This window comes from Cervus elaphus, chromosome 20 (assembly GCF_910594005.1).
Source record: "Cervus elaphus chromosome 20, mCerEla1.1, whole genome shotgun sequence".
NCBI classification, from domain to species: domain Eukaryota; kingdom Metazoa; phylum Chordata; class Mammalia; order Artiodactyla; family Cervidae; genus Cervus; species Cervus elaphus.
The window spans coordinates 82441664-82463082 of NC_057834.1; the positions used below are offsets into that span (position 1 = coordinate 82441664).

The 21419-nt window shown below is 40.6% G+C and overlaps 1 long non-coding RNA gene across 1 annotated transcript in view; it reads right to left on the reverse strand.

Moving 5' to 3' along the window:
- LOC122676689 overlaps positions 1-15554 on the reverse strand; it is an 83286-nt gene extending 67732 nt beyond the window's left edge. Inside the window, exon 1 of the long non-coding RNA XR_006335630.1 lies at positions 15115-15554. This is a non-coding gene — a long non-coding RNA (uncharacterized LOC122676689). The remainder of the gene's footprint in view (positions 1-15114) is intronic.
- Between the last annotated feature and the right edge of the window lie 5865 nt (positions 15555-21419).

Sequence of the window (21419 nt, forward strand, 5' to 3'; positions counted from 1 at the left end):
TCAACATGGTGTAGTGGTAAGAGCATGGGACTTAGAGTCCATCAGGCCTGGGCTTGAGTTCCAGCTCTAGAACTTTCTAGACATGTGATCTTGAACAATTTACTTCAACTATGTGAGAGGCTTTCCAACTGTAAAATGGGTTAATTAATGTTAGCCATCTTATAGGGTTATAGCAAAGTGAGTAGCATTGTGGTACAAATGCTACCAAAGTCTTCTTTTTTATCATAATTTTCTTACTATAGTAGGAAGCACACAGCCATTAAAATCAGATGCATTTGTTTGAACTACATCACTGTAAGCCAGCTGCCTTTCTGAATCTCAGTTTCCTCATCTGTTAGATGGAAATATTAGTGTCTTAGAGTGCTGACATGCTACTTCAAAGATGGAGATAAAATATGTAAAAAATGTCATGATGATGCCTAATAAAGTGATAAAAACCTGCATATGTGCGTGTATGCTCATTCGTGTCCTATTCTTTGCAACCCCATGGACTGTAGTCCATTAGTCTCTTTTGTCCATGAGCTTCCTATGTAAGAATACTGGAGTGGATTGCCATTTTCTCCTCTAGGGATTATTCCTGACCCATGGATTGAACTCGAATCTCCTGAGTCTCCTACATTATAGGCAGATTCTTCACCTGCTGAGCCATCAGGGAAGGCCAAAGTGATAAATATTGTTTATCAAATCTTGTCAAGGATTTCTACAGTGACTCAATCCCCACACCTAAAGCATCCCTCCTTAAAATCAATCTCTTGCCCAGTCTACAAGTATATTCAGTATCATGGAAGGCTTTAGCACATGTAAAACATCTGGTCTCCTGGACATGTGTTATACACAGTTTACTAATCATGGAATCCTTTCCTATTATTTCTTCTTAGGTACAGGTATAAATGTTTTAATAGAAAATATTTTATCTCTAAATGCACTTGAAATTGCCTGTAGTTCATGCCATATTGTTCGCCTATATTGCAGCACTGCTGGGAGAGAGCCATGCATGCCTACACTCATTCACTTATTCGACAATACTTGTTGTCCTTCAACTATGTCCTCGGCAATGCTATAGGTGTTTGAGATGATCAATAAACGAGACAGAGAAATGTGCATTTCTTTGTGAAACTTATATGCCAGTGGAGGTAGGGAGAGAAACAATGAAAGTGGTTACCAGTTTATTGATAAGTTTTATGGAAAAAGGAAATACTAAGGAAGATTAAGGGGATCAGGAGTCTGTGGTGGAATCCCAATTTTCCATAGGGTGGTTAGAAGCAACCTATTGTGAAGCTGACATTTAGTCAAAAATTTTAGAAAAGTTACTCAGAAACAACTTGAAAGATATACTACCTTTTTTCTAACTTAATAAGATCCCAATATTTCTGACTTGATTACTACATCCTGCCTTGCCTTTGTCTTACATGGACGTCATGGTATTACCCTGTTCCTGTTATGTTCTCCTATTCCCAACCCTGGTTCTCTGTAGTTGACAATCCCACATTGCCATAAAATGATATTCCAAAACTATAGATTCAATTGTGTGACTCTCCTCTTCAAAGGATCCAGTGGTTCTCTAGTGCTTTCAGAATCAAGTTGATGCCCCTTGACAGGACCTAATGTCTCTGGAACGTTGCTCCAACTGCTCTTATGCCATCTCCATCATTAGGGCAATAATTCAACCACTCTGGATTTTCTATGTTTTGCGTTTGCCATCATTCCCATCAGAAATACTCTTTCCCACATTTTATGCCTATTAGAAGTTGTACTCATCTTTCAAGTCCCAGCTCTAATCACATCTGCTTTGTGGAGCCATTCTGTGCCTCCAAGTGAAGTTAATTGCTCCAGGCCTTTCTCTATTTCCTTGGCCCTGAACACTGTATTGTTAGTGGATTAAATAGTCATCGTCTCTTGAAGTTGTCAATTTTTTCTCTACAGACAATCGTTCTCACTTATTATGAAATTTTTTAGAGTTTAGCACACTTTCTGACCCACGGTAGGCAACCCTGCTTACATGAATTATTCGAAATGGACAAGCCACATCTCAAATTTAAGTTCCAGTTTCCTCATCGTAAAATCGGCCAATGACACAGGTTCATGTGAAATAGATAGGGGTTAAATGAAATTACACGAGACAATGTCTCATTAGTTGAATGCTTCTTGGGTGGCATCTAACTTGCCTTCAGTAAATATTCTACGCATCTAACTTTGTTTTCTAAATTGCCTTTTAATGGTGATGAAATTCCATCACCCATCTTTTTTAGTTCTTTTTATAGCATCATGGCTTCGTAATAGTCACTATTTTTTCTTTCTGGATTTCTGAAAGCACTTCTTCAGTTTTCTGTTTCTAAATGACTTTCATATAGTCTCTTTGGCTTAATTAATATTTTGTTTTTTTAGAGTAGGTTTTGGTTTACAGAAAAATTGACTGGAAAGTACAGAGAGCTCTCATATACCCCACACAGGGACCCACTCCCTCACTATCTACATCCCCCACTGCAGTGGGTAACTTGTCTCAAGTAATAGATGAACCTACATTGGCACATAACTTATCACCCAAAGTCCATAGTTTATATTAGGTCCACTCTTGGTGTGTATATTCTATGGGTTTGGACAAATGTATAATGATGTGTATACACCATCATAGTGTCATACAGAATAGTTTCCCTCCTGAAAAATTCCAAATCTTGTGTGTCATCCTTCTAATCTAAAAGACTTTTAGGGAAACTGAGGAAACTTGAATGTGATCTGTTGGTTAGATGGTAGCAAAGTATAAGTGTTAATTTTCTAACTTTGAGAAATAATTGTAGACAGACATTGCGGGTATTTAAAACAATATAGGAGAGTTACTTTTGCTTATAGGACATATAAATAAAGTATTTGCCTTTTCATACTGTTCATGGGGTTCTCAAGGCAAGAATACCGAAGTGACATTCAAAAAACTAAGCTCATGGCATCCAGTCCCATCACTTCATGGCAAATACATGGGGAACAATGGAAACAGTGACAGACTTTATTTTCTTGGGCTCCAAAATCACTGCAGATGGTGACTGCATCCATGAAATTAAAAGACACTTGCTCCTTGAAAGAAAAGCTATGACCAACCTAGTTCAGTTCAGTTCAGTTCAGTTGCTCAGTCGTGTCTGACTCTTTGCGACACCATGAACTGCTGCAGCATGCCAGGCCTCCCTGTCCATCACAAACTCCCAGAGTCCACCCAAACCCATGTCCATTGAGTCGGTGATGCCATCTAACCATCTTATCCTCTGTCATCCCCTTCTCCTCCTGCCTGCAATCTTTCCCAGCATCAGGGTCTTTTCCAATGAGTCAGCTCTTCACATGAGGTGGCCAAAGTATTGGAGTTTCAGCTTCAGCATCAGTCCTTCCAATGAGCACCCAGGACTGATCTCCTTTAGGATGGACTGGTTGGATCTCCTTGCAGTCAAGGGACTCTCAAGAGTCTTCTCCAACACCACAGTTCAAAAGCATCAATTCTTTGGCTCTCAGCTTTCTTTATAGTCCAACTTTCACATCCATACATGACTACCAGAAAAACCATAGCCTTGACTAGACAGACCTTTGTTGACAAAATAATGTCTTTGCTTTTTAATATGCTGTCTAGGTTGGCCATAGCTTTCCTTCCAAGGAGTAAGCGTCTTTTAATTTCATGACTGCAATCACCATCTGCAGTGATTTTGGAGCCCAAAAAAATAAAGTCAGTCACTGTTTCCACTGTTTCCCCATCTATTTGCCATGAATTGATGGGACTGGATGCCATGATCTTAGTTTTCTGAATGTTGAGCTTTAAGCCAACTTTTTCACTCTCCTCTTTTACTTTCATCAAGAGACTCTTTAGTTCTTCTCCACTTTCTGCCATATGTGTGGTGTCATCTGCATATCTGAGGTTATTGATATTTCTCCAGCTTGTGCTTCATCCAGCCCAGCGTTTCTCATGATGTACTCTGCATATAAGTTAAATAAGCAGGGTGACAATATACAGCCTTGATGTACTCCTTTTCCTATTTGGAACCAATCTGTTGTTCCATGTCCAGTTCTAATTGTTGCTTCCTGACCTGCATAGAGATTCTTCAAGAGGCAGGTCAGGTGGTCTGGTATTCCCATCTCTTTCAGAATTTTCCAAGTTTATTGTGATCCAGCCTAGACAGCATATTATAAAGCAGAGACATTACTTTGCCAACAAAGGTCCATCTAGTCAAAGCTATGGTTTTTCCAGTAGTCATATATGGATATGACAGTTGGACTATAAATAAAGTTGAGTGCTGAAGAATTGACGGTTTTGAACTATGGTGTTGGAGAAGACTCTTGAGAATCATTTGCACTGCAAGGAGATTAAGCCAGTCAATCCCAAAGGAAACCAATCCTGAATATTCATCGGAAGGACTGATGCTGAAGCTGAAACTCCAATACTTTGGCCACTTGATGGGAGGAACTGACTCACTAAAAAAGACCCTGATGTGGGAAAGACTGAAAGCAGGAGGAGAAGGGGATGGCAGAGGATGAGATGGTTGGATGGCATCACTGACTTGATGGACATGAGTTTGAGCAAGATCCGGGAGATGGTAAAGGACAGGGAAGCCTGGAGTGATGCAGTCCATGGGATCACAAAGAGTCAGACCCAACTGAGTGACTGAACTGAACTGAAATAAAGTATTTAGGATTCAGGATATCATGTTAGCAACTTACTCTCAAAAGGTTTAGGGAAAATAGTTCTTCATACTGTGTGCACAATTTTCTCCAAGTCTGAGATTATTTTTTAAAAGTTTGGAGAGGGGAAAAGAAGTTTATATGGAGAAGTCTGGACGTGTGAGCAGCAAACACATTAGTGGGGGCTTGTTTAATAGTTATGGGAAATGCAGCTCTAGAAACGTGACAGGGGAATTTGCCTATGATGGTGCCAATGCATAGCCAAAGCTGGGATTCTAGGAGTGGGGAGCTCAGACCTGACTTTGCATTTTCACAGTGGAATGTTTTCAGAGCGAGTACCTACTTTCCCTGGCTGGCTCCTTCCTCTTCTGTAAAATGAGGGGCTGGTGTAGCTCCCTTCCATTCTAAAATGCAATGCTGTGATTTCACCTCCTACTATATGGCAGCTCACCAGCAGCTAGCTCTGCGGCAGCCTTTGAGGCCAAGTTCTCAGTCCCCTGTGTCTTGCTGCCCCGAGGAAGTCTCTGACTGATGTGGTGCTGCTTCATTTGACAGTTTGGTCACCTTGGCTTGATTTAATTCTCCTCAGGCAGGAGAATTAGTGTCTCTGACATGCAGAACTCCAGGAAGGGAGTGCAACCGGGTCTAATAGTACAGTGACGGCCTCAAGAAAAATCCAGTCTCTCTTCTGGCCTGGATAATTCCAGCAGCGTGACTTGAGACTCAATTGCACACTGGCCACAGAGAACGTTTCCTTGGAGGGTCTCCAAACGTGAATTCTGGACATGATGGCAGAGCCAGAAGGTGACAAGCCAGATGGGCAGTGCTGGTGCATGATGAGAGCCCATCTCCCCACACCCCGGCCTGTCAGGGTTGGAGAACACACGAGGAAATGTTAGCAACCTCCACATGTATACATGCCAACCACACATAAAAATCAGTCATTCCAGTTGACATTTTGCCAATGGAAATTAATATGTCATAGTGTGTTGGGAATGCTCTCTACTTAATAATAACCAGACTTAAGAGAATGAGAACAATATGCAAGACTACTGAAAAATTAAGGGCAATAATCTGTATGTCATATTTTTCATATAGTGTAAATTTCCAAGTTCCAAAGGCTGCAGACTTTATATGTAATTTAACTGAGGATCTTTCCATCACGTGTTTGTTATTAAGAATCAGTGTTGTATCAGGAGGACTTAGACACTTGAGAAAGAACACCAGCAGGATTTAGGAATTTCTTTACCAAATTAACCGAGTGTCTGGCACATAATTGGTGCTCAATAAACACTCAGTGAATAAATATATAAAAGAATATATTTACCTGTAGTGGTGACATTCATGGAGGTGGACTCAAGTAGCTAACAATATATTTAAAACATTTCACAATTCAGGTTCTCACAAATTAGGTAGAATTCCAAACCAGACAGAGAGTTAATAAAAATTGATTGAAACTAATGATAATTATTTCCTGAATGAAATAGAGAGCTCAACCTGAGATCTTTTTCTGTTTTCTTGAACTCAGTTTCTCTCTTTGTCTTTTTAGCTCCAGGTAAGATAGTTTTGGGAACTTCCCTGGTAGCTCAGTGGTAAAGAATTGCCTGATAATGCAGGAGACCTGGGTTTGATCCCTGGGTCAGGAAGATCACTTGGAGAAGGGAATGGCAACCCACTCCTCTATTCTTGCCTGGGAAATCCCATAAACAGAGGAGCCTGGAGGGCTACAGTCCAGGGGGTCACACAAGAGTCAGAGGTGACTGAGAGATTAAACAACAAAAACAGGACAATTTTGGAGATATTGCCTCTTCTACACCCCCGCCCTCCAACCTGGCAGGTAGGGTCACCATAGTATAGACTGATTTTTCCCTATGTTTGCACTGAAATGTCTCTAGTGCTGCTCAGCCTTGCTGCAGGGATGATGGCTTGCTTATAAAGCTTGGGTAATGAATAGCTCAAGATTTATTTTCACATTTATTCAGGACAATCTTCTCACTGTCACTGTGCCAACACCATCAGTACAACTGAATGTTGTATTGAAAAAAAAAAAAAAAGCATAGCTTTGGAGAAAAAGAAAAAAGTTTGAGCATGAATGTCTGCTCTGTCATCATCAATTGCATGCATGACCTTGAACTGGTTACTGAACATATTTGAGCCGCATTTTCCTCTCAATTGTTGTTCCAGTTAAACAAGAACACATCTGTACAGAGCCTGGTACCTCCTAGGCCTGCAGTGTTAATTTCCTCCTAGTTAATTTCTAGGGGCCCACCTAGGCTTTCTTGTTTTGTGCCTGCCTTTCTCTGTTCTCCCTTCTCTTCTGTTTCTAACCTGAAGCAAATAAATAAATCACTAGTTCACCCTATCTTGGATTTGCCTGGTGGTTCAGTGGTAAAGAATCTGCCTGCCAGTGCAGGAGATTTGCATTCCATTCCTGAGTTGGGAAGATCCCCAGGGAAGGAAATGGCAACCCATTCCAGTATTCTTGCCTGGGAAATCCCATGGACAAAGGATCCTGGCAGACTATAGTTCATGGTGTCACAGAGTTGGACATAACTTAACAACTGAACAAAGCTTACCCTACAGTTGGACCATTCCTGTGATGTTGTAACTTGGTCAGCATCTCCTTGTTGATCTCATAGGGAAGGTGGGAGTTTGTGACTCTTGGAGGTGCCCCAGGTTCTCTTCAGCCAAAACAGAAGTCAGAAGTCTGTTATTTGAAACCCTGATGGTTTCAGTAGAAACTTGTATGATTTTTAAGTTCACGTTCATGCTTTAAATTCATACTCTTGCTCAATTTATATAGCTTCACATGAAAACTTTTCCCTCAGGGTAGACTCAAATTGCCTTGCCTCTTTCTGTGGGAAGTGAGACACCAGCCATTGCCACAGCTGATGCTCAGCATCATGGCTACCTCCAGACCCCTAGTACTGTTAGGTGTTATGGCCTATTTTCAAAATACGGGCTAGAGTGATTGTTTCAAACATGTCAGATAAAGAACACAGTGAGGGCTATATTATTTTAAAGAATAAATGTGTTCATCACCTCACTCCATGTGTAAATTTCTATTTAAATACATGTATATATTAAAAATGTTTCAGAGTACTACTTTCATGTGAATGTGAAAACAATATTTCAGTGAATGCTTATAGCCATCCACTTGTTTGCATTTAAATCACTATTATAGACATTATTGAAAATTAAAAAAAAAAAGTAAAGAACACTCCACTCTCAGGGCTGTCCAGTGTCTTCACATCTTACCTAGAATAAGATCAGGGTCTTGATCCCCAGAGCCCAGGTGAGCCCAAGGGACCTGGCCTTGACTCCTCTGCAACCTCACTTTATTCTTGCCCTTGTTCACTGTGCTCCAGCCCCACGGGCCTCCTTTCTGTCTCCTCACACAGAGGTCAAGGTCCCACCCCAGGGTGTTCACGCCTGTGGTACCTATGCCTGGATGCTCCTCCCTCCATGGAGGGTAGCTGTGTCATTCTACCTTCTACTCCAGTGTGACCGCTGCAGGGGAGTCTGACTACTCTGTCTAAATTAGTACTGGGGACCACCACTCTCTGCTCCTCAATCTGCTTTATTTTCTGGAACACATAAGCACACATTGGTCATTTGTTTATAGCCTGTCTCTCCCTCTAGAACATGGAATCTCTAGAATTCAGGGACATGGTTTTCTTCACCACGGTATCCCTTTTGCTGTGTTATCTCCAGAGCCTGGAAGAATGCCTGGCCTAGAGAAGGCACTTGGTAGATGTTTGGTGATTAAATGAAGAGAGAGTTTAGTTTAGAACAGTACTGAGGCTGTTCAGTGATTTGGTAAGAAAAGGGCAGTGAAACTACTTTTGTTCTAAAAAGACATCTAGATGCCACATCTCCATAATAAGGACAAGAACAACAGCAATGTAATAGCTTCAATTTATTGAACATTATGATGCCTTGCTCAGTGGGAATCTTCAAGTTGTTTGTGATCATTCAAGAGCTTATAATTTTATCACTTTGGTCTATGTAAAAATGTGCAGTAGTTTATTAGAAGGTTATTACAAAGAAAATGTGCAGTTTTTATGCTACTAGACTAAGCGCATCATGAAAATTATACTCCCATCTATTGATGTACACAAAATGTTATGTCAGGTCCTCCTACAACTTCAGTCCTTTCCCCTGACACACCCCCAACACCCTACCACGTCCCCATCTCCTGGCAAACAAATCCAGACAAAGCATACTTGATCACAAGATTGGGATTCTGAAACCTGAGCACTAGAATGAGACAGATCTGATTCAAATGGATGTGCCCTTGGACAACTTATCTAAAGTCTCCATGCCTCAGTTTCCTCATTTTTTAAATGGGGAGAATTATAGTATCTAATCATGGGTACGTCTTATTTGATATATATAAACAAAATAATACATAATGTGATTAACATAAAGCTAACACTCAAAAATTGTTAACATTAGAAAAGAAGGGGTGGAAGGATTGGAGGTTTAAGAAAGGCAGTTCTTTTCTAACGTGAGATAAAGAAATATATTTAGAATATATTATCACAATTACACCAGAAATTCAGAGGAAGTTGACAATATGCTAATTTAAAATGGTGGCAGATCTCTGCTCTGCAGAATGCCTTATGAATCTCAAACGCAATCGTCCTGAGAGCCCTCGCTAGGGTCAGATACATGACTGGGGTTCTTTCAGGTCTCAGCCCCAGTGAGGGAGTCTTCAGAGTTTGTTTCAAGCCATTTTCTTTGATTTTTTTTTCCTTTTTTTTCAGCACAATTTTCATCAATTGCTTTACAGGAAACCTTTTTGCTCCCCCCGGAACGGTGTGGGAGGAGTAGTTCCAGAATGACTAAGGCCTGACGGGCTTGCCTGTACATGGGTCAGATGTGAGAGAGCTGCCCCACGGGCGAGGGCAGACCAGGACCCTTTGTGTTCCTCAGAGGGAGACATTAAGGGTTCGTGGCCTTCTTTTAAAACACAGCCACTTCTCTTAAACTGCATGCAAAAGTAGGCATTACTGACCTCATGTGGGTATTAGGGCAATTTCTTTAGTATTCCTTTTATTTAGCATCAGCTTTTACTTGGAGGAAGAATATATATTATTTCAAATGGTTACATACACACACACACACACACACACCCCAGATACCTGTATATCTGAGGCTGAGGAAGATCCAGAGAGACCAAAATAAAGTAAAATAATCCAAGGACATATCCTTGAAATGATCTTGAGTCAACTCAATAACAAAACTTCATCTCTCTAAGGTAAATTTTATAGCCCGAGAGGAGGTGTTAGTGCAGACGTCTGCCATGTATATGTATGCGTGGTTGGAAGTGGGGGCAGGGCCACAACGATAAAGAAGGATAGAAACAGACACTAGTCCAACAGAAATAATTTTCTCTTTCTTGCATATCCTCCCACTCATAATAAAATATACTTTTCCAAATTACACATCAGCTGTTTGCAATGTCTGAGACCGAGTGCCTGGGCTGCGATTTTTTTTTTTCCCCCAGCAGGAAGCTAGGAAATGAGTCATAAAACATTAATACTGCCTTAAAATAACTTAGGGTAGGGTGATCCCAAGATGAACTCAAGTTGAGCACCAGAGGGAAGGAAGCTGCACCTCCAGAGGAGAAATTTCATTAAAGAGGACTTGGCCTTTCCCACGGAGAGCTCCGGGTCTGACTTCTTGAGGCTGGGAGGGTTGTATCATGCTGAGTGGGAACTCTGGCTGCATCACACATGTGGGGAACACTCGACTTCTCAGAAACAGAAATAACTGAAGAAGTGAGGCAAACTTGATTCTAAACAAATGGATTCTAACCAATCTATTTTTAAGTTTCCACAATCTCAACTGAATTCAGGACTTCACTAATTTGGACATGTAATAAGTAGACTGGAATATTCAATAATGGTTAAGGGCATAAATTTAGGAGTCACACAGTCACACAGGTTAGAATCCTGACTTTGCCTTTAATTAGCTGTGACCTTGAATAATTTTTTTTTTACTCTCTCTCACTTCTGTTTTCTCTCCTGCAGATCTGGGACAATAGTAATTATAAAGTAATTTTGAGAATTAAATGAGATAATGAATGCAAAATCATCTGTGATTTAAAAGTAAAGCCATAATCCCTTTCATAAATTGCCATAATCTTTCACTCTACTTATTATAAAAAGTCCAGTTTTCCATTGTATCTCCTTTCCCCGAGTTATTTCTGGGAATACTAAAGAAAACACTTCTAGTTCTACAAAATACCCTTGGAGATTATTCTTCCTATGAAAGAGCTCTGTTCCAGACTTCTCCTGTAACCTCATACCATTGTAGAACTCACCTCTCTGGGCTTGAATCAGTTAAAATGAAGTCAGCTAGGCCACATAGTGCCTTTGTGTGAATCAACAAAAATTGCCCTTTCCAGATAGGGTGAGGGTTTCAGGAGCAGACAGATAAGACCTTTGGATGAATTAGAAAATAGAGTCCTTTTTATCCAAATGGACTCAGCTCTACATCAGATTCATGGTTTGTTGAGGGGAGTACAGGGTGACTTCAGCCCCCATTCCTTTTACCAGTCAGATGCTTTTGTGCAATAAAAAATCAACAGAAGCATAAGTAACTCTGGGTAGTCCCTGGCTGCATGCAACAGAAAATCCCAAAGCAATACTGTCTTAAGCAAATTAACGGTTTATTTCCTGCTCATATAAAAGGAAGAAGAGCTTCTAGGGTGGATCTGACCACTTCATAGTGTCATTAGATTCCATAGTTCCTGTTTTTCTGTTCCACTATCCTAAATAAATAGCTTTCATTGTCAAGGTCATCTAATAATCTACAATAAACACAGAGCTTGAACTATCTTATCCAAGTTTGAAATAGAAGGATGGAGGAAGGGATGAAGATGAGCATCACAAAGATACTTTGGCATAAATCTTATTGATCAAAAATTGATCATATGAGAGATTTTAGGTAACTTATCCAGGGCCATATATGGTGATTCTGTTATTGAGTACAAGAAGAAAATGGAATGTTGCAGGTAGGCAATTGGAAATTTCTCAAAAGGCTTTTCTTGCTCCCAGTTCCACTTTGCTTGAAAACACTAACAGTCTGACTTGATCGATTTTAATTGAATGCAGAGAATAAGAAAACCATACTGCAGAAAGCTGAAGGCAGTTAAGCATGTGGGTTCTAGAGTCAGATTAGCTGGGTCCAAACATTGACAGTATGATAATTTCTTGGCTGTGAGACCTGGGCAGCTTTTGTCCTAACCTTTCAGGATATTTAGTTCCCAATCTTCAAAATAATAGGGTTGTTAGGAATATTGAGTGAGATAGTATACATGTAGCCCATTTAGTGCAGAATGGATGTATTCTCAGAAATTTGCACTCTCAAGGGTGTGAGAACAGATAGACTATGATAAACCTCTGGCCATGGTTTCTTGACGATACCATTTATAAGAATGTTGGTCTATCCTTCCATTCTGCAGTGATGTTTATGAAGTCCTTCTTATTATCAAAAGACTCACTAATCCCTACTTCCCTCTCTCTGTGTTGAAGGCCATGCTGTTTCCTTCCTGATAGTAGAAACTTTCACTTCCTTTGGGGATGCTCCTAATCCTACCCAGAGGCATAGTCTGAATTCCATTGTCCTGACAAGATGATCACAAAGATAGAAAGTATATCACTCCAAAAGTAATTTTTTTTCCAACTTGAGTAATACCATGAGTGAGTTCTAAAATCTAGTCTAAGTCCACATTTTGGAAACACATTTCTCTACATAGGCAAAGACAACATAGAGCTTGATTTCATTTGTAACACAGCAATAAACAAATACTTCATATCTTATTCTAAAAGCATCACAGGGTGACATCACAGTTTTTCTTTTCCTAAAAATCTATGAATGGAACTTGCTTTGTATCAGTAATATCAAGTTTTTTTTTTTTTTTTTTTTTCTGATCATAATCCCAACCTTCCACTCCCTAAAGGTCCCAGAGGTCTCTATATGGAGAAACTGAAAACTGTCAACCACTTCCAAATTGAACTTCTGTTGCTTAAAGCAAAGAAGGGTCTCTTTCACTGGAGACCTCACTACAATATATATATAGTTCTTGCCAGTGATTAACATATGATAAGCACTAAAACGGTAGTTATTGTTCCTACCTGCATCTTTCCAACCACAAAAATTACTTTTCATAGCTTTGAATAAAGGGCTGATGTAAAATAAAGTTGCAGTATTGTAAAAATCATGATCATGTAAAAGTAAAGGTCCAGTGTTAATTGCAAAAGATAGTACATTCCTGTGAGTTTCCTTGTAGCCAGGACAAAGAAAGGAAACATGCCAAGCTTTATAACTAAGTATTCTCATTGTTCAAGTGAGCAATTTTTTTCACAGCAGTACACTCTAAAAGATATTTCCCCAATGGTCTGCTATAGAAAGCACTGAGAGACATACTAATACAGTGTCCTTGAAAACAGATTTACAAAATCTTTACTAATAGTTTTCATATGTGTATTTCTTATGAAAACTAAGAAAAGCTAAAGGTACAGGGTTTTAGTGCAACTTAAGGCAATTCTAAAGGCAGCTAAGCTGAAGTGGAGGTCTGCCTGGACGGATGGGTAGATGTGAGAATGCAAGGGAGCAGGTGTAAGGCTAGTGTGTTAGGCCAGCTACCCCAAATATTCCTCCTTCTCCATCGTATGGCAAACATATGACAGTGAACTGTCCAGTGGCTATTTTCAGAGGATGTGGCAAAGACCAGAGGAGTTGTTGAGAGAGTTGAGGTATCTTTAAAACACCTCAACTTTATCTTTAAAATAAAAGGTGGGGGTATCTTTAAAAAAATAAACAAATAAAGTTTGCTGAGTGATTTAAATACACTTAACTACAATTTCCCTTTTAAAGTTTTTCTTATTGTAAAAATAAAATACATACAATATACAAATGAAATTGGTTAATAAAGAAACAAACGACTTACGCTCCTGCAATTATATGTTTGCATGCGAAATCACTTCAGTCGTGTCTGACTCCTTGTGACCCTATGGACTGTAGCCCACCAGGCTTCTTTGTCCATGGGATTGTCCAGGCAAGAATACTGGAGTGGGTTGCCATGCCCTTCTTCAGGGGATCTTCCCGACGGAGATCAAACCTGTATCTCTTGTGTCTCCTGCATTGGCAGGTGGGTTCCCTACTGCTAGGACCACCTGGGAAGCCTCATAATATGATTATGTGGTGATTTTAAAATATATCCATAAGTTCTTTGATAATCCTCTTCTCAAAAGGGGGAAGCTGATCCTCTCTCTTTAAATGAGGGTTGGATTTAGCAGCTTAATTCTAACAAGTAGAATGTAGTGACAGTGAAAACACATGAGACTTCCAAGCCTATGTCATGGAAAACCTGTGGTTTCCTCCTTGCTCTTGGATCCCTTGCTCTGGAGGAAGACACATGCCATTATTTAAGGATACTCGGAAATCTTAGAGAGGCCCACGTGGTGAGGAATTGATGCTTCCTACTAATAGACAACTAGAAACTGAGACCTCCTGCTCAGCCATATGAGTGAGCCCTCTTGGAAGCATAACTCTTAGCCTTAAACTTTCAGATGCCTGCGGCACTAGCCCTAGATGGCAGCTTGACAATGACTTAATGAGAGACCCTGAGTCAGAACTACACAGTGAAGTCATTCCCAAATTCCTAACCTGCAGAAGAATCTGAGATCATAAGTGCTTGTTGTTCCAAGCTGCTAAGTGTGAGGAGTAATTTCGTTATAAAGCAACAGGAATTTATATAATCACCATTAATACTCTCAGTATATTTTTTCAATTCTCTATTTCATTTGTCTCTGCTCTAATCTTTATTATTTCCTTACTTGCGCTATTTTTGGGTTTAGCTTGTTCTTCTTTTTCTAGTTTCTTAAGTTGTAACGGTAGGCTGTTGATTTCAGATCGTTCTGATCTGTTTCTGTGTCTCTTCTTGAATCTTTGAAGTAGCTGGTTGGCCTGTATTGTGAGTGCAGACTGCTCCAAGTGGGGTCTTGAAGAGCTCAGACACTAATTTCAGTTGAGTTCTGCTGCATCATTATTTACAAGTGCACCAAAATCCAGACAGCAGGAACCATGGTCCAAAACACTAGGAAGCAAGACGTGAGCTTACGAGCTGTATGATCATGAATAGGGTCAAGGCTCACTTTTGTCAGTTATAAATTTATGGGCTAATAATTCTTACCTTATAAGGAGGGTAGTGAGGATATAATCAAATAGCTTTAGTAAAAGTACAAAGTAAAAATATAAAGATAGTATCTCTTCCTAGAGCATGAGCATCATGGAGGCAGGGAACTATGCCTTTTTCTCCTTTCAGTGAATGAATTCTGTAGCAGCTTTGACTGGGCTTGAATTCTATATAGAAGCCATGGATCTCCAGCATCTAGCAAATGATGGGCACTTAGCAAATGTCAATTTCATGAAAGAACCAATTACTCTTACCTTGAGTGATGACATGTGTGACCTTTGATAAGAGTTCACCATCATATCCCTCTGCTATTCTTCCCACTAGTGCGGTTCCTTTATCAATAAGAACTCCTCCGGGTCAGTTCTTTCACAGACAGAGCCAGTACCAACACAGATGTTTGCCGTTATCTTGGGAGATGCTGTCCTACTGAGGTGACTGAGAAGATGCGGGAGAAAAATCAGGAAGAGGAGTAGCATTCACTTGTCAGTGTTTCTTCATCTGCTTCTTGTCATCTTTCTTGCCTCCCTAACTCTCTCTCTCTCTCTGTCTCACACACACACACATACTTGCGTGTCTGCTCTCTTTCACTCAGAAAGACACACACACACCTCCCGAGTATCACTTTTGGGCTGAAATCCAAAGTCTTCTCTTATCTGAAATTCACTGTGCATTTGCCTCTTGGCAGAGCCTACAAACAGCTCAGTGGGTGTTTTTATAGTCAGCACTAAAAAAAATTGCTACACTACTAATATAGTTTTCCTTATTGTTGTAACTGTTGGCAAGGGCAAATGTCTGGGGAGATTGACTGCATGAAAGGCTTCATTATGCTCCAAGAATATTTTTGATAGAATTGCAACAGCTCCTGAATGACTGTCAACTTCACCATGTGACTTACACCCCCTCTGCCCCTCCCTAATTGGTCCTCAAACTCACAAAAACATTCAGGTCAGTTGTTGAGCATCTGAATCTTTTCAAGTAATTAGTAGGTAGAATTACCAGATAGCAGGCAGTGTTTGCTTGTGATCTGTCAATCAGGGCTGCTTTAGGGGTAATTGTCACCTGGAATGGTCTTGTAACCACGTTCAGTTTAAAGTGTTGGGACTTCCCTGGCAGTCCAGAGGTTAAGATTCCACAGGTTTGATCCAAGGTCAGGGAGCTAAGATCCCATATGCTCTGCAGGAAGGCCAAAAAGTTAAAAAAAAAAAAAAAAGTATCAGTAGAAAGTTTATTTCTGTCTTTTGTTTCCACTACCAGGTTGTGAGTTTTCCCTTTAAAATCCAGGCTCAAAGTAAGACAGATATTTGGAACATAAAAATTTCAAGGGAAAAATTTCCCCAGCAACCTCAAATATAAAAAAGCATTTAGGCATCCTTCCTCAAAGACTTGATAGGGTTATATCAACTCATATATTCAAGGGAGATACGTAGTATCTGATGAATGTAAGATGGACATTAAGCCTTTTACCAAGCAAAGTTTCACTTTGCCAGCTAGGTTGAGGACAGGCAGTGGTGCACATAAAGGTCTTCTAATGCTAACACTTGACTACTAATATTGGTGGCTGCTACCACCATTAGACTTCCTTCTTTTTGGCAACCCATGGACCTGTTTTTCTTAATTCTTCACTGAACTGATTTTTAGCTCAAGATAGATAGATGTGCCAAAACGACAAAGTGTATATTGAATAGACAACGTGCCTGGATTTACAGAGCACTAGCTCAGGAACACATTTTTCCATTAGCAGAGCCCGGGTCTTGGCTGCAAAGTTTTGTGACGGCTCTTGGGATCAGTCCTGGGTCAAGGTGCTGTGAGGTCCAGCTGACTGCTTCATTCTCAGAAATACCTTCGCTCTTTGAAGTCCCCTTGTTGGAAAAAATCCCTCCTTGTTTTATATTTAAAGGCAGTGTCCCCTTTTCTTCCTTCTTATCTTTTCCTTTTTTTTTTCTGACTCACATATAGAACCAAGATGTTGGATTCCAGAAGCCCATATGCTAATTCACAGATGGTTTTTAGTGATAATTTTTTCCTTGCCATTTGAATCATTTAGGTAATGTGTTTTATTTTTCAATACAGAATAAAAAAAATTCTAAATAGACATCAGTGTCATATGGTACCTTACAATGTCTTCAGGTACTACAATCAATGTGGTTTGGATACAGATTTTACTATGAAGTTTTTCTTGGACTTGGTTTCTTGAAGAGTTCACTTAAGGATGAATTCTAAAATGCTGCTGATACAACAGCTCATATTTAACATTTTTTTCAAATTTATATCTAATCAAGATAAATATTGCAATAGATTCTCTTTATAGGTAAAAGAACAAGTGGTACTGGAAAAAAGAGTAACTTGCTTATAATCTTATAACCAATACATTCCATTAATATATTTTAAGAAAGCATAATCAATTTTTATTGGGGGAGAAACATAATAGCAAGGAGAGAAATGTGTTTTCACATGGACTTGTCATGGGCACTCAACATTTACTTGTCTTTAGTATAGTATCATAGAAATGAAGACTGAAACTTGAGAAAATAAACCCACTGGAAACTTACCTCCATAATGTGCAGATGATTAAAAGTCTCCCCCCGCCACCGCCCCCGCTCCCCGGCCGCATCTCTTTTATTAAATGGCCATCAGCCAATACACAAGTGATCTCTGTAACTTTGCATATAAAGAACAGCCAATTCATGGTATAACTAAGCTTCATTGCATAAGTCCTACTCTGTTGAGGATTTCTGATACATTCTAAGGCAACCTGACAGATGTGTCATAATGTCTAATCCCTTTAAACACCCAGAACACTTGGAAAGCGGATGTTTTAAAAGAGCAAATTGGAGAGCAAGCTGTTTTTGTATTGAGCTTTCTTCTCCACTGTCCACACTGCCCCTGAATCCATTCTTCTGCAAAGTATTTGGGGATAGGCAAACCCAGGCATTTACACAGTGATAGGGAAATGGGAGCTAGCTGGTGTGTCTTTGCAGCTGAAACCATAAAGATACAAAGACAGGAACCTAAATGAGCTTGCCTTTCCCCCAACAACCCCTGCAGGCCTACAGTTTTATTAAGGAGGTCTCCTTTGGCCCAGCTACTCAGGGGCAGCATGCTTTCATAACTGAGTTAAAGAAATGCATCCTGGATAGGAGTCTGGGAGGGCCAGAGAAAAAAGTGGGGATATTCTCATAATGAAAGAAATAAGAGCTGCCCTCCAAAGATCCTTTCAAACCTGCTCCGTGTTTTGGAGCTCTGTACCAGATTTCTGGATTGCATAAATCCATGCTCAGCGATGGCACGCTGCCAGATTCCATGGAGGCCGGGAGTTGCTTTCACGGAGAGAAGTGACACCCTCGGAATTGCACACAGTTGTGAGGTCTGCTTCTCAGACATTTGGATTACTGCCACGAGGAAGGGAGGGAGGAAATTGGGCCAGTATGCATTCTGTTACAGACCAGCCTTTTGGATGACAGAATTCTTTCCAATCAAAATGCCATGGATTACTCCCTGCTGTGAGCTAATAGGGTGCTAATTAGCATATTTCATTTATTTACTTAACTGGGATAGAAACCATTGGGCACGTGGCCCACTTAGAATGGTTTCCTGGGGAAGACATGAACTGCTCTAAGCATTACCTCCATGCGTTAAGAAAACCAGTTCACAGAAGCAGAGCATGGGGCCCTCTCCCGCTGCCCTCCCCCTCTTCTTTCCTTCACCCCTCCCTTGACTCCAAACGTAAGCACAGAGCACAGACCAGGGCTTGAGTCTGACCTGGTCTCACTTCAGTGAGAACCTGAAATGAGGAATGAAATTTGCACAGCCATTTCCATCTCCATGGATGATTTTTGGCAACCTTGAGGACCACTCTTGACTTGCTGATTCACCTGTGATAATGACTCTTGGGCATCAGGGGATGCAAAGGCCTCTCCTGATCTCTTCATCACTCCCTCTTTCAGACAGTGAGCCAAACTCACACAGTGAGTGAAGATGGTTGCTGGGTTCCAGAACCCTCTCTGGACTGTTACTTGGGGAATCTTAAAACACCTGTTTGCCATGATTTCCTCCTTACTTAGGGAAGAACACATTTTACAATATGTTTCCTGAAAGTACTTTCAGATACTTAGGCATTCCATGTCTGCTCATCTTTCTAATGGCATATTTTCTTTGTTTGAGGGCAGACCATGAGCAACACACAATGAAAACAAAGCAGCCAAAACTCACTAAGCAAAGAGAGTTGGACGGGCATTTCAAACGGCTTTCCCTTGGCGTGGAGGCCCGTTGCACGGAGCAGTAATACTGAGAGGCGGGTGTGCAGGCGGCCAGGGCTCTACAGAGAATTCTTGACTGGGCCAAGGCTCAAAAAGCAGACTCACTCAGTTAAAATACTTCTTGATAACTTGGTAGAAATACATAGGTGTAAAGGGTCTTGTGGTGTTTCTGCAGAAGACTATTTTCCAAGGACTCAGTTAACAACACCAAAATCCACTCTGTTGTCCAAGCCTGACAATCTCGGGGTCACCCTGAATGTTCCTTCTTACCCTAATCAGTCACTGAGTCATGTCAATTTTACTTCCTGGCTGCTTCTCAGCCTTTCTAGTCTCTCCCCCCCCGCCTTTTTTTGTCTTTGATCACTGCCTACGTCAGTGTTAGGTCACCTGTCACCTCAAAATATGTCCTATGGACTGGAGCATCAGCTTCATTGGGGAGTTTGTTAGAAATTCAGGATTCAGTGACTTTCACTCCCACCCAGGACAAATCAGAAAGTGCATTTTAACAAGTCCCCCAGGTGACCTGAAAAGTAAAAGTGTTAGTCACTCAGTCGTGTCATACTCTTTGTGACCCCATGGACTATAGCCTGCCAGGGACCGCTCTCCATGGAATTCTCCAGGCAAGAATACTGGAGTGGGTTGCCATTCTTTTCTCCAGGGGATCTTCCTGACCCAGGAATGAAACCTAGGTCTCCTGCATTGCAAGCAGGGTCTTTACCATCTGAGCCACCCATAGGTTAAATTTGAGGATTACCTGAGTCAGCCATCTAGTATCCTTCCACCATCCATTTCCTCTCTGTTACACCTTCCTCACACCTTTTTTATAGCCCAAAGATCTGATTGTGTTATATTCTGCTTGAAAGGTTCCATACTTCTCCATTAAACACAGAATGACATCTTGGAGCAGAAATGATATTGTAGCCCCTGATATAAGGTAGCCCCAAGATATAACTATAGTTTTTTGTACAGAACATAGTTTCTATGTCAGGGTTTTTTCATGTGGTCTGATGGCGGAAAATGTTTCTAGTCAATTCTAGGAGAACTTGATGATTTTCTCTGTCACTTCACATTTAAACTCAGTTAGTCACGATTTGCCACTTTTTACATTTCACCTCACCATGGCATCAAAATTTCAAAGGACTTAGAGTTTTGTCATATCATCTGGAATGAAATTAACCATTTGTGGTGCCTTTCCCTGGAGCCTGGCCATTGCTCCATGCTGGTGTCTGCTAAGCAGCCATACTCCCATGGTTCCATCCTCTCCCCGCTTTTATAGTCTCTGCTGCTTTCTCTTGTGGCACTTTGTGAAAACCAGGGAATCCCCTTTGGGCCAGCTGGCTTTCTCTCTTTTTCAGTTAATTTGTGAACTCGTCTTGGGGGACAGAAAGACTTCTCTGTGTTTTGTAGCTGAGAGAGCTGTAATGCAGCTGCCTGGATCCTCTGGAACCCAGACTCCCCGCAGCCATCTCTCTTCTCTAGCATTGGTGCCGGCATACCTGAGGTTTCTAAATCTACTTTTGAGCCCTTCTTCTCACTTTTGCCACTCAAAATTTTGCACTATGCCTACTGGAACCATTATCATCTGAAATGACACTTATCTCGGTATTTTCAGGCTCTTTTCAGAACACGCTCTTCACCTTTCACCTAAATAGTGTCTAGGTTCCCAAGAAATAAATGAATAATAATAAGATTCTAACATATACGTATAAAATGCTTTGTGCATTACACAGCTCTTTAAAATTCTCCTCCTCCCTCAACCCATTCAATTTACACAGGTAGGTAAGCTAGATGGCTCAGGCAATTATTCCCAGATGGAGAAACCTTATTTTAGAGATGTTAAGTAACTTTCCTAGCATTACCTGATGCCTAAAAACTGGAGGGAAAAATAACCTTGAGGCCTTCTGACTCTGGATCTACCAATATTCCTTGCAATATATCTTACAGAAAACTAATTTCTGGTTCTTCCCCTCAACTCACATGGTTTTTATGCAGATCACTTACACTCCCTGCACCCATGCCAATCACATTGTAAAATGCTTATGAGAATGATACTCTCTGCTAGGTAATTATGATATGCTTTGAGCCCCCTGGGAGACAGAAAAACTCTAGGTAGCATTTGCATTTCTCAATTTTGTCCAGAAATTTTCTCCCCCTTTATTTCTACATTTCTTATTTTCTTTCTTAGGTATTATGCAACCTGGCAGGCAAGGATTCTTTCCTCACCATCTTTTATTTCTTCATAATAATTAGTGCTATATGGGGTAGACAGTTGGTAACTAGTGATTGCATACCAGCTTAATAAA